Source organism: Bos indicus x Bos taurus, chromosome 19 (assembly GCF_003369695.1).
Source record: "Bos indicus x Bos taurus breed Angus x Brahman F1 hybrid chromosome 19, Bos_hybrid_MaternalHap_v2.0, whole genome shotgun sequence".
Lineage (NCBI taxonomy): Eukaryota > Metazoa > Chordata > Mammalia > Artiodactyla > Bovidae > Bos > Bos indicus x Bos taurus.
The window spans coordinates 52,499,466-52,508,131 of NC_040094.1; the positions used below are offsets into that span (position 1 = coordinate 52,499,466).

General features: G+C 55.5%; 1 long non-coding RNA gene across 1 annotated transcript; it reads right to left on the minus strand.

Moving 5' to 3' along the window:
- Positions 1-2,035: 2,035 nt before the first annotated feature.
- On the minus strand, positions 2,036-8,066 carry LOC113878395. The gene is made up of 2 exons (XR_003506980.1): positions 7,818-8,066; positions 2,036-2,271 (listed from the first exon to the last, which is right to left on the minus strand). It is a non-coding gene; the product is annotated as an uncharacterized LOC113878395 (long non-coding RNA).
- Between the last annotated feature and the right edge of the window lie 600 nt (positions 8,067-8,666).

The following is an 8,666-nucleotide window of genomic DNA, read 5'->3' on the forward strand; positions in this document are numbered from 1 at the left end:
CGGGTCTGGTGGGGGCGGTGCCTGGGGGACCCGGAGTGGGACTTCTAGGCTGCAAGGCCACCCCCTTCCCCTCAACATTATCTCAGTGCATCCCTTTCCTACCCCGCAAAGAAGTGCTCTGAGCACCCCCATGCCCCCACAAACAGTTAGCACCCTCCAGACTGCACGATCCAGGAACAGAACCCAAGGCCAGGTCTGCCCAGCTGCTGGGTGGGGGAATCTCTTGTCCTGACCACCCCTCTTGCCCCACACCATGGGCAGAGGCCTGGATGCCAGGTTATATCTCTCATGTTGAGGGGAACATGTTCCTTACCCACCCTCCTGGGAAATGCTGAGGGCTCAGGGCCCATCATTTGAGGGGTGAAGGGCTTCAAGGGGGCCCCTGGGGCCAGGCTCAGGCTCAGGAAGTGGGTGGTTGACAAGGCCCAAGCACATGGGAGCAGAGTGGGACCCAAGAACCTGCCCACCTCCCAAACAGCCAGCAGCACCCCAGAGCAGGGGCCTTCCCCGGTGGCTCAGCATTAAAGAATCTGCCCACAATGCAGGAGCCACAGGAGACACAGGTTCTATCCCTGGGTTGGGAAGATCCCCTGGAGGAGGGCAGGGCAACCCACTCCAGTATTCTTGCCTGGAGAATCCCATGGACAGAAGAGCCTGGCGGGCTATACAGTCCCTGGGGTCACAAAGAGTTGGACACGACTGCAGTAACTTAGCAAGCGCGCATGCACCCCTGGACAGGGCCATATAGCAGGGCTGGTGTCTGCAGATGTTTCAACTCAGATGTTACCCCAAACCCTTGTGAGTCTGGGGACTTGTGCAGAGTGGGGGGTGGGGGGTGGAGTGGAGGTGTGATGTCTCCCCCTCTTCTGGGGAAGCTCAGGCCACACTTCAGGCAATAGTCCTGGCCCAAAGCATTCTGGGACAGCCTCTGGGGTGGGGGTGGAGCCAGGCTGGTGGCAGGGCCGCCCCAGGTGGATGGGCAAATGTCTCTGGGGCTCCACTTCTCAGTCTCCCCAGCCCTCAGACAGCCTGCTGGAGGTCTGACCACTTCCCCTTCCTGCCTGCATCTTTGTCTGGGACCTGTGTTGAGATGGGGGTGTGGTAGCCCCCACACCAGAGAACTGAATTAAGGGGAGGACTTGCTTTCTGCAATAGGATCACAGAGTCTGTGGGGTTTCCAGTTTAATTTGAATAAAGATCGTTAGCAGTTGCAATGAATCTAATGCTTTCTGAACACTTGAGGGAAATGTTTCCGAATGGGATTTTCCTGGAGTTCGGCTCACTTTCCCACTTCAGCCCGTGCTGTTCCTTCCCTGGACCTGAGGCTGTCTGCACCGCCTCTGCTCCAGCCTGGGGTGGCTTCATGCTTCCCAGTGACTCTTAACTTATGACACAAAACAGATGGGAATACAGGTCCAGGGGCTGAAACGTCAGGTGTGTCTGGCGTCTGTGAGGTGAACTGGCCAGCCCGGGAGCTGGTGAGTGGGCCCCAACCAGGGCACAGGGCGTGGAAAGCCAGGTTTCTCCTTCCCCGCATACCTGCTCCTTCACACGCACACACACATACCCACCACTGCAGCCTCCTCAATCCATCCTGGGAGGTCTGGCACAGGGACACTGGCCCTCTGCTCTCCCAGCCTCCGGTCCCATGCGGACCAGAGCCCTCCCTGGGACAGGATTGTGGAGGGGGCATGAGGGCCAGGGAGTGGCCTCTGACCCTGTCCTACTCAGCCCTTGTTCGCACCAGGCAGGGGCTTCTCAGAGTCTTCCTGCCTGAGGGTCTCTGCTCAGTACAGTAAGGACGACGGCCAGTGGTCGTGTGCCTGTGTCCCTGGTCAAACCCTGTTGTTCTAGATGAGGACCCAAGGCAGGCTTGGTTTTGGGGAGATGGGGAGTTTGTGAACCTGGGTATAGGTTCCATTGCTTTGGAAACCCCTAAAAATAAGGAGGGTCACCCTGAGGGAACCATTTCTGGGGGCTGAAGCCATCACGCTTGGGGTATAAAAGGAAACTGTGACAAAACTCCAAAACCACAAACAGAAAGAGAAATGTATTACACAAAATGTTTGAAATTTCTCCACAATAAAAAACATCGTTATTAACAAATGCCAAACACAGCAGAACTGACCCGGGAAATAGCAAGTTACAGCCACAAAGAGATGCCACTGCACACCTCCCCGTGGGACTGAACGCAACAGGCAGTCGTGTCGGACGCTGGAGAGGATGCGGAAGGCCTCTTGCTCTGCCTGGGGGAATGGAAAGCAGGGCAGCCTGGGGATAGGGGTCAGGAAATAGGAGACAGGTCAGCAAAGGTCTTGTCCACTTGCCCTGTGACCAAGTTCTGCACTCAGGTGTTTGCCCAGGAGTTGAAACACGTTCACACACTTGTACTTGAGTGTTCACAGCAGCCTGGCTCATTAATACACTAAACCGGACCGGCCCAAGTGTCTAGGCCACAGGTGAATGGTCCAGACGCGGCCCCCAGGCAGTGGGCCCTAGCTGGCAGCGCACAGGACGCATGTGACAACGGTCTGGAGGAATCTCAAAGTGGTTTGCTGAGCAAAACGACGGGTGCGTTTCACATGGTTCCATTTATGCGAAATCCTAGAAAAGGCAAAACTATTCTACAGGGACAGAAAGAGCGGGTCATGGTGGCCCGAGGCTGGGCGGGAGATGAGGATTGATCAGGGGCCTGAAGGAACTTTCCCAGGGCTGCTAGGGATGTTCTGCATCTTGACTTTGGGGGTGGTTACACAACTGTACCGATTTGTCAAAGCTCATCAAACTGGACGCTTAGAATTAGCGCTTTTATTGTTATCTAAGTCTTATAGCTGATTTCTAAAAAAATCCTACCAGACACTATTTGTCACCTATCAAATGACAGAGGCCTAAACAATTGATTGTCTCCAGCTTTATCAAGGACAGAGGGAAGCGTGAGCTTTCCCACTTACTGCAAGTGTGTCTATTGGCACACACTTGCCCAGTGGTTTGGCAATAGCAATCAAAATTTGAAATATGCATGCTTTTCACCTAGCAGTTTCTCTTCGAGGAATTTTATCTTCTAGACACATGTGCATAAGGGCACAAAGATATGTGAACAGAAATGTCCTTTGTCAGGTTGAGAAACTAGCAGCGACTGAAATATCTATCCAACAGTAGCCGCTGGCCGGATACATGGAAGCTGACCCATCCTAACCGTCTCAGTTTCCCTGGGACCATTCTGGCGTTAGCACTGACATTGCCGCATCCTGGGATTCCATGCCCCCTCAGACTGGGATACACCACAGTATAGACAGGCAAGGGAGTACTAGGAAGTCAGGAAAAACAACCGGCGGGTTTACTAGGGCCAACAGGCAAGATGCCCAAGACATTGAGTGAGATCAAATAATTAAGTTGCAGGAGGCACAGGGCAGTCCACAGACGTTGCCTCTGGAGATTGAGGCTCTGGAAGATGCTACTTTCTCTTTGTGACCCTTTGCGCTTGGAACCCATTGGCCTCCTTTATTCTGTGTGTGTATGGGTTTTGTGCTGGAGAAGGCAATCCGCTCCAGTGTTCTTGCCTGGAAAAGTCCATGGACAGGGGAACCTGACAGGCTATAGTCTGTGGGGTTGCAAAGAGTCGGACACAACTGAGTGACTAACGCTCGTGGGTTTTGTAATTTAAAAAACATATTCCAGAGGATATCCCTGGTGGTCCAGTGGTTAAGACTTGGCCTTCTAATGCAGGGGGTACAAGTTTGACCCCTGATCTGGGAGCTAAGATCCCACATGCCTTGCAGCCAAAAAACCAAAACATAAAACAATATTGTAACAAATTCAATAAAGACTTTAAATATATATATGTATATATACATATATATATGAATATATATATATGTATATATATTCTAAAGGACAGGTGACCTTGGTCTGTGTGTGTGACCTTGATCCAAAGTCAAAGGCAGGTAGGTGGGGCCTCTGAATTACAGTCACAAGAAGGCAGGTGCAGGTCAAGGGAGGGGACCAAGGCCCTGGGCAGCCAGGGAAGAAAACCAGAAGGGGAGAGGCGAAAGGGGCACCCTTAGATCAGGGCTTAGGAGATCCCTTCAGTCCTCCAGGCCCCTCACCCAAGACCCACCTTCCGGAAACTGACTCAGCCCCTCTTGCTGCTTTTGAATCCCTTGCTATTAGCAAGCAGCCCCTGGGCCCCAACCGAAACACGGCAGCTCAGGATTGTTACGCAAATTGACTGGTGGGGCCCTGAGCCTGGCTAATTCCTGTGTCTTAATGAGTGGGAAGATGAGGTTTTTATTCATCACTGGGGCTTTAAAAATTGCAGTAAAGTGGCCCACTTTATAAAGAAAAAAATCAATAGCTAAAAGAAAACAGGAGTATGTAAATGGACAGAGTGACAAAAAGCAGGCCAATTACCCCCCCAAAATGAGACACAGTTATGGCTCCATTAACTCAATTATATTTTCAAAAGGATTTCTTACGAGGCCCCCACCCCACCCCACCCTCACACGCCTGTAATTTTTACATCAACTTCAAGCCATTAAGTTGCATTAAATTATTTTGTGGGAGAGAGAGGTGTGTTGGGAGAGGGGAGCCGCGGTCCTTTCCGGCTAGCCTGGGGGCCTGGGCTCAGGTGTGAACAGGCAGGGGGCCCCGGGTGGTCAAGTCGAGTCTCTCAGGGAGGGAGCCCTGAAAGATAATGAAGAGGAACCACAGAGCTCCACACATGCAGCGGGGCCAGCTGGGCTCCCCAGCCCCAAGGTCCCCAGTGCACGTCCCCCTCTTGAATTTTTATTCCCAAATGATTCACGGCTCTGTAAGCCCCACTCCGGACGGTGGGTGGCCCAGCGCATGCCAATCCAGATGTGAGCACCTAACCTCTCCTTGGCTTCGTGAATTTTCTCTTTATCTCATTAGAGTTAAGAAACTTAATTTTTTTCTTTTTTAAGAAACAATTTTTCGAAGACATGGAAAAATTAAGTATATTAAAAGGAACCATGCCAGCAAAATGGGGGCCTAAATGGGAATATATTTGATGCCTGCTCTTTCTGCAGCCCTTTGCAGGCCCAGAGCCCCCACATGCGAGGATCCTAAATGACATTGGCAACTGTTTACTTAGCCACCGCCTTCCAGCTGCCCCCGAGATGCAGGGAAGGCCCTGGAGGCCTGACAGTGCCCACTCGCGTTTCCTGATGCTTCTTAAGAACGTGCGGGCCCTGAGGCTCGCTGGCTGTAACCTGCTTTTCTGAATCTGTCACCCCCGGGGAGCCGGAGCCTGTCCTACATAAGCCTGTGTGTCTGGGCCGCCGGGGACCCAGCACTTAATATGGAGGATTTCAGGCGGGACGAGGAAGAGGAGGAAGGGGTGGGACCCGAGGGGCAGTCAGACAGGCTGCTGCTGGGCAGGATGTCCAGAGTCACTGGGCCAGGTTACTGGCCAGAAAATATAAAACCAGTCAGTGGTGGACAAATAATAGGGTAGAGACTCAGGCTGAGCAAGGGATGGGGGGTGGGGAGGGCAACCCTAAGGCACAGCCAGGGCCCCCCACTTCCAGGGCTGGCACAGAGAAGAGTGAATCCACAATACAGATTAAAAAACAAACAAACAAAGAGAATTAACCCCTCTCTGCCCTGTGGCAGACCAACCTGGGTCCTAGCGGACCCAGAACAAGCTGAAGAGAGGGCCAACCTGGGCAGGCTGTACAGAGGGGTCCTCAGAGGTTCCCAAGGACTGTGGGAGGAACAGAGTTGAGTCAGGGAGTTCCTCCCAGCCTGGAGAGGGGCCATCGCAGGGTGACCTAAGGGGAAGATGGCACCTTGGGGTGTGTGCACGAACTTTACCCTCTCATAACCTTCATTACCCCACCAGCACCCCAACCTTGCTGTGCCTGTTGCAGCTGGGAGACAAGCCCTCACTCCCTGGGACTATCATCCCCTTCAAGAGCCTGGAGCCAGAGACTGACAGGGTGGGTGGGAAAGGGCCACGTGCGTGGATACCAGTGTGTGCACACTGGTGTGAGTATGTGCGTGCACGTACTATCCACGGACAGGATCCATGCCAACTCCCACTGTCTGCCACCATGTCCTTGGGAGCCTGAGGCACGTGCTCCCAGACCCTGGAGTGTGTGTGCAAGTGATGGGTAAGGCTGCTTGGAAATGGATCACCACCTCCATTCAGGATATGATCTTTTGTGTTCAGTCTCTCAGTCGTGTTCGACTCTTTGCGACCCCATGCACTGCTGCCAGCCAGGCTTCTCTGTCCATAGGATTCTCCAGGCAAGAATACTGGAGTGGGTTGCCATTTCCTCCTCCAGGAGATCTTCCTGACCTGGGGATCGAACCCTCATCTCCTGCGTCTCCTGCATTGGCAGGCAGATTCTTTACCACCGAGCCACCTGGGAAGCCCCAAGGGTGTGATCTTGGGTCTTCAGCAATAGCAGGAAGGAATCCCAGGGTGGGAGAGTAGGTGCAATGGCTGGGGCCACAGCAAGCCTGGAAGATCCCAGGAGAGGGACACACAAGGCTGGGAAGGTAGCTGAAAGTGCAGAGGCCAGCAAGAGGAGAGCTGGGCAGTGGCTGGGAGCCAGAGCCTCAGCCTGGGGAAGTGAGGAGAGGGCTGGCGGGCGATGGGCCGCCTGGGTGCCGGGGAGGGTCTTGCAAAGAGGGCACACCCCCTCCCACAGCTCTGCCCTGCACCAGTGCTCCCCAGCTTTTGCCTTTTTACCACTACACCAGGCCCCTCAGGCTCACCAACCCTCCTGACCTTCAGGGAGCCCCTTCCAGTCCCCCAAATCTTGAGAATGGAGTGCAGCTCAGAGGGAGCAGCTGAGTCCCGCCCCCCTTAGCTGCCTTCCAACCTCCAGGTGTCTGCCATCCCAGGGATCTAGGGGACCAGGGGACCCCACCTTCCTTGGGACTAGCCGGTATCTTCTTATTCTCTCTCCTGCCTTATCAGTCATCCGCCTGCTCACCGACAGGCCACAGGGCCAGCCCCCGGGACCCCAGCCAGGCCTGCCTCTGCCAGCCAGTGGCCTCTTGCCCACGCGCTAAAAGAGTCATTGTTCCAGAGGGGATGAAGGAGAAGGGCACAGGGACACAGGAGCCTTTGGCCAGTCGGTCTGGGTCAGACTTGGGTGCCTGGGCTGGGCCACACTCAGGATACTCCCCAGGGCCACCTGTGCCTGGGGGGCCAGCAGGGACCCTGGGGCAGTGCTTAGAGTGAGGCCTGAATTCAGGGGCCCCCTCCCCTGTTCTCTGCTGGAGGGAGAGTTGGCTGCTACAAGTCTCAAGTTGAGAGCCCAAGCCCCCTGGAGCCTCTGGCCCAGCTGAGACCCTGGAAAATGACATCAGATTATTGACTTCCTCGGCAGCCCGGGACCAGGATGGGGCTGGGATGGTTTCTGCCTTGCTCTGCTCAGCACACAGCCGTTCGCCTCTGCCCTCTGCCCTGGCTGGCCTTCGTCCTCCTGGTCTCTCCTTCCTGTCTGTCTGTCTCTGGGTATCTCTCCATCCTTGTACCCCCTTTCCACCCTGCCCCCAAAAGCACATCCCCCAGGGCAGTCAGTCTGCTGGAGGGACTGAAGGAACGCACTGTGTAGAGGTCTGTGCCCTAGGCGACAGTCTCCCACAGGAGGCCTGGCCCCTGATCCTCGGCCTGTGTTGCCACCTTGCTCAGGCATGCCCATCCCTGGCACCCTAACCTGCTTCCTGGCCTTCAGGTCTCTGTGCCCATCCCACCTCCCAACACCCCAGCGCCTTCCGGAGATCCTTGAAGGCTGGTGCTCACCTGGACCCTTAGCCCCAGAGGATGGGGATGTTTGTACCTTTTTCTGCACCTTGTTGCAGAAGGACGTGTGTGGTTCTCCCGCTGTCTTCTGCCCAGTCCTGTGGGCCAGAGGAGTGGCTCAGGACCAGCGAGAATGGGAGGCCCCAGGAGCCGTACAAGGACTGCCTGAGACCAGTGGCTACAGGCTGGTGTGTGGAGGAGGCCAGAGTGCCCCCCGCGTGAGCAGACGGCAGATGGGCTCCTGCCCTTCCCCTTGAGCTGGCAGCCTCAGGGGCCCACGTCCTGCATCAGCCCAGGGCTGCTGGAGTTGCAGGTGGCGGGGTGACCTTGGAGCCCAGCTTGCTCCCCCCACCCCCACCTGCTGGCTGGCTGGCGTGCTCTTGGCAGCACAGAAAGCTCCTCAAGGTGAAGAGGGCGTCCTTGAGGGCTCCAGCGGCCCCACACAAAGGTCCAGGCTCCAAGGTCACTGCCAGTCTGCAGGAAGGGAGAGGGGTGACCAGGAGGTTACGGGTATGGAGGGAGGAGGGGGCCGGGGGAAGGGAAATAAAAAGAGATTACATTTTTTAAAAGGTACTCTAGCTGTCTGCTGACACCATCTCTGGTCTCCATCCGTTTTATAGCCTGCCGATTCAGGCAGCTGGGCTTAGCTGTCAGGCCGTGTGTGGGGTGTGTGTGTGTGTGTGTGTATGTTGGGGGTGGTGAGGAGCCAGATCCCCCCAGGGGAGCCTTATAGACGCACCTCCTCCCCCCTCCCTCCCCAGCTGACTTCTGCTCCAGGGCTGCTCAGGCCATGGACACCCAACCCTTGGCAGGGCTGGGTTGCGGGGGTTCGAGGGGGAACCCGGCGCAGGTGGGATCCTGAGGGTGGAGGGGGATCTGGCCCCCG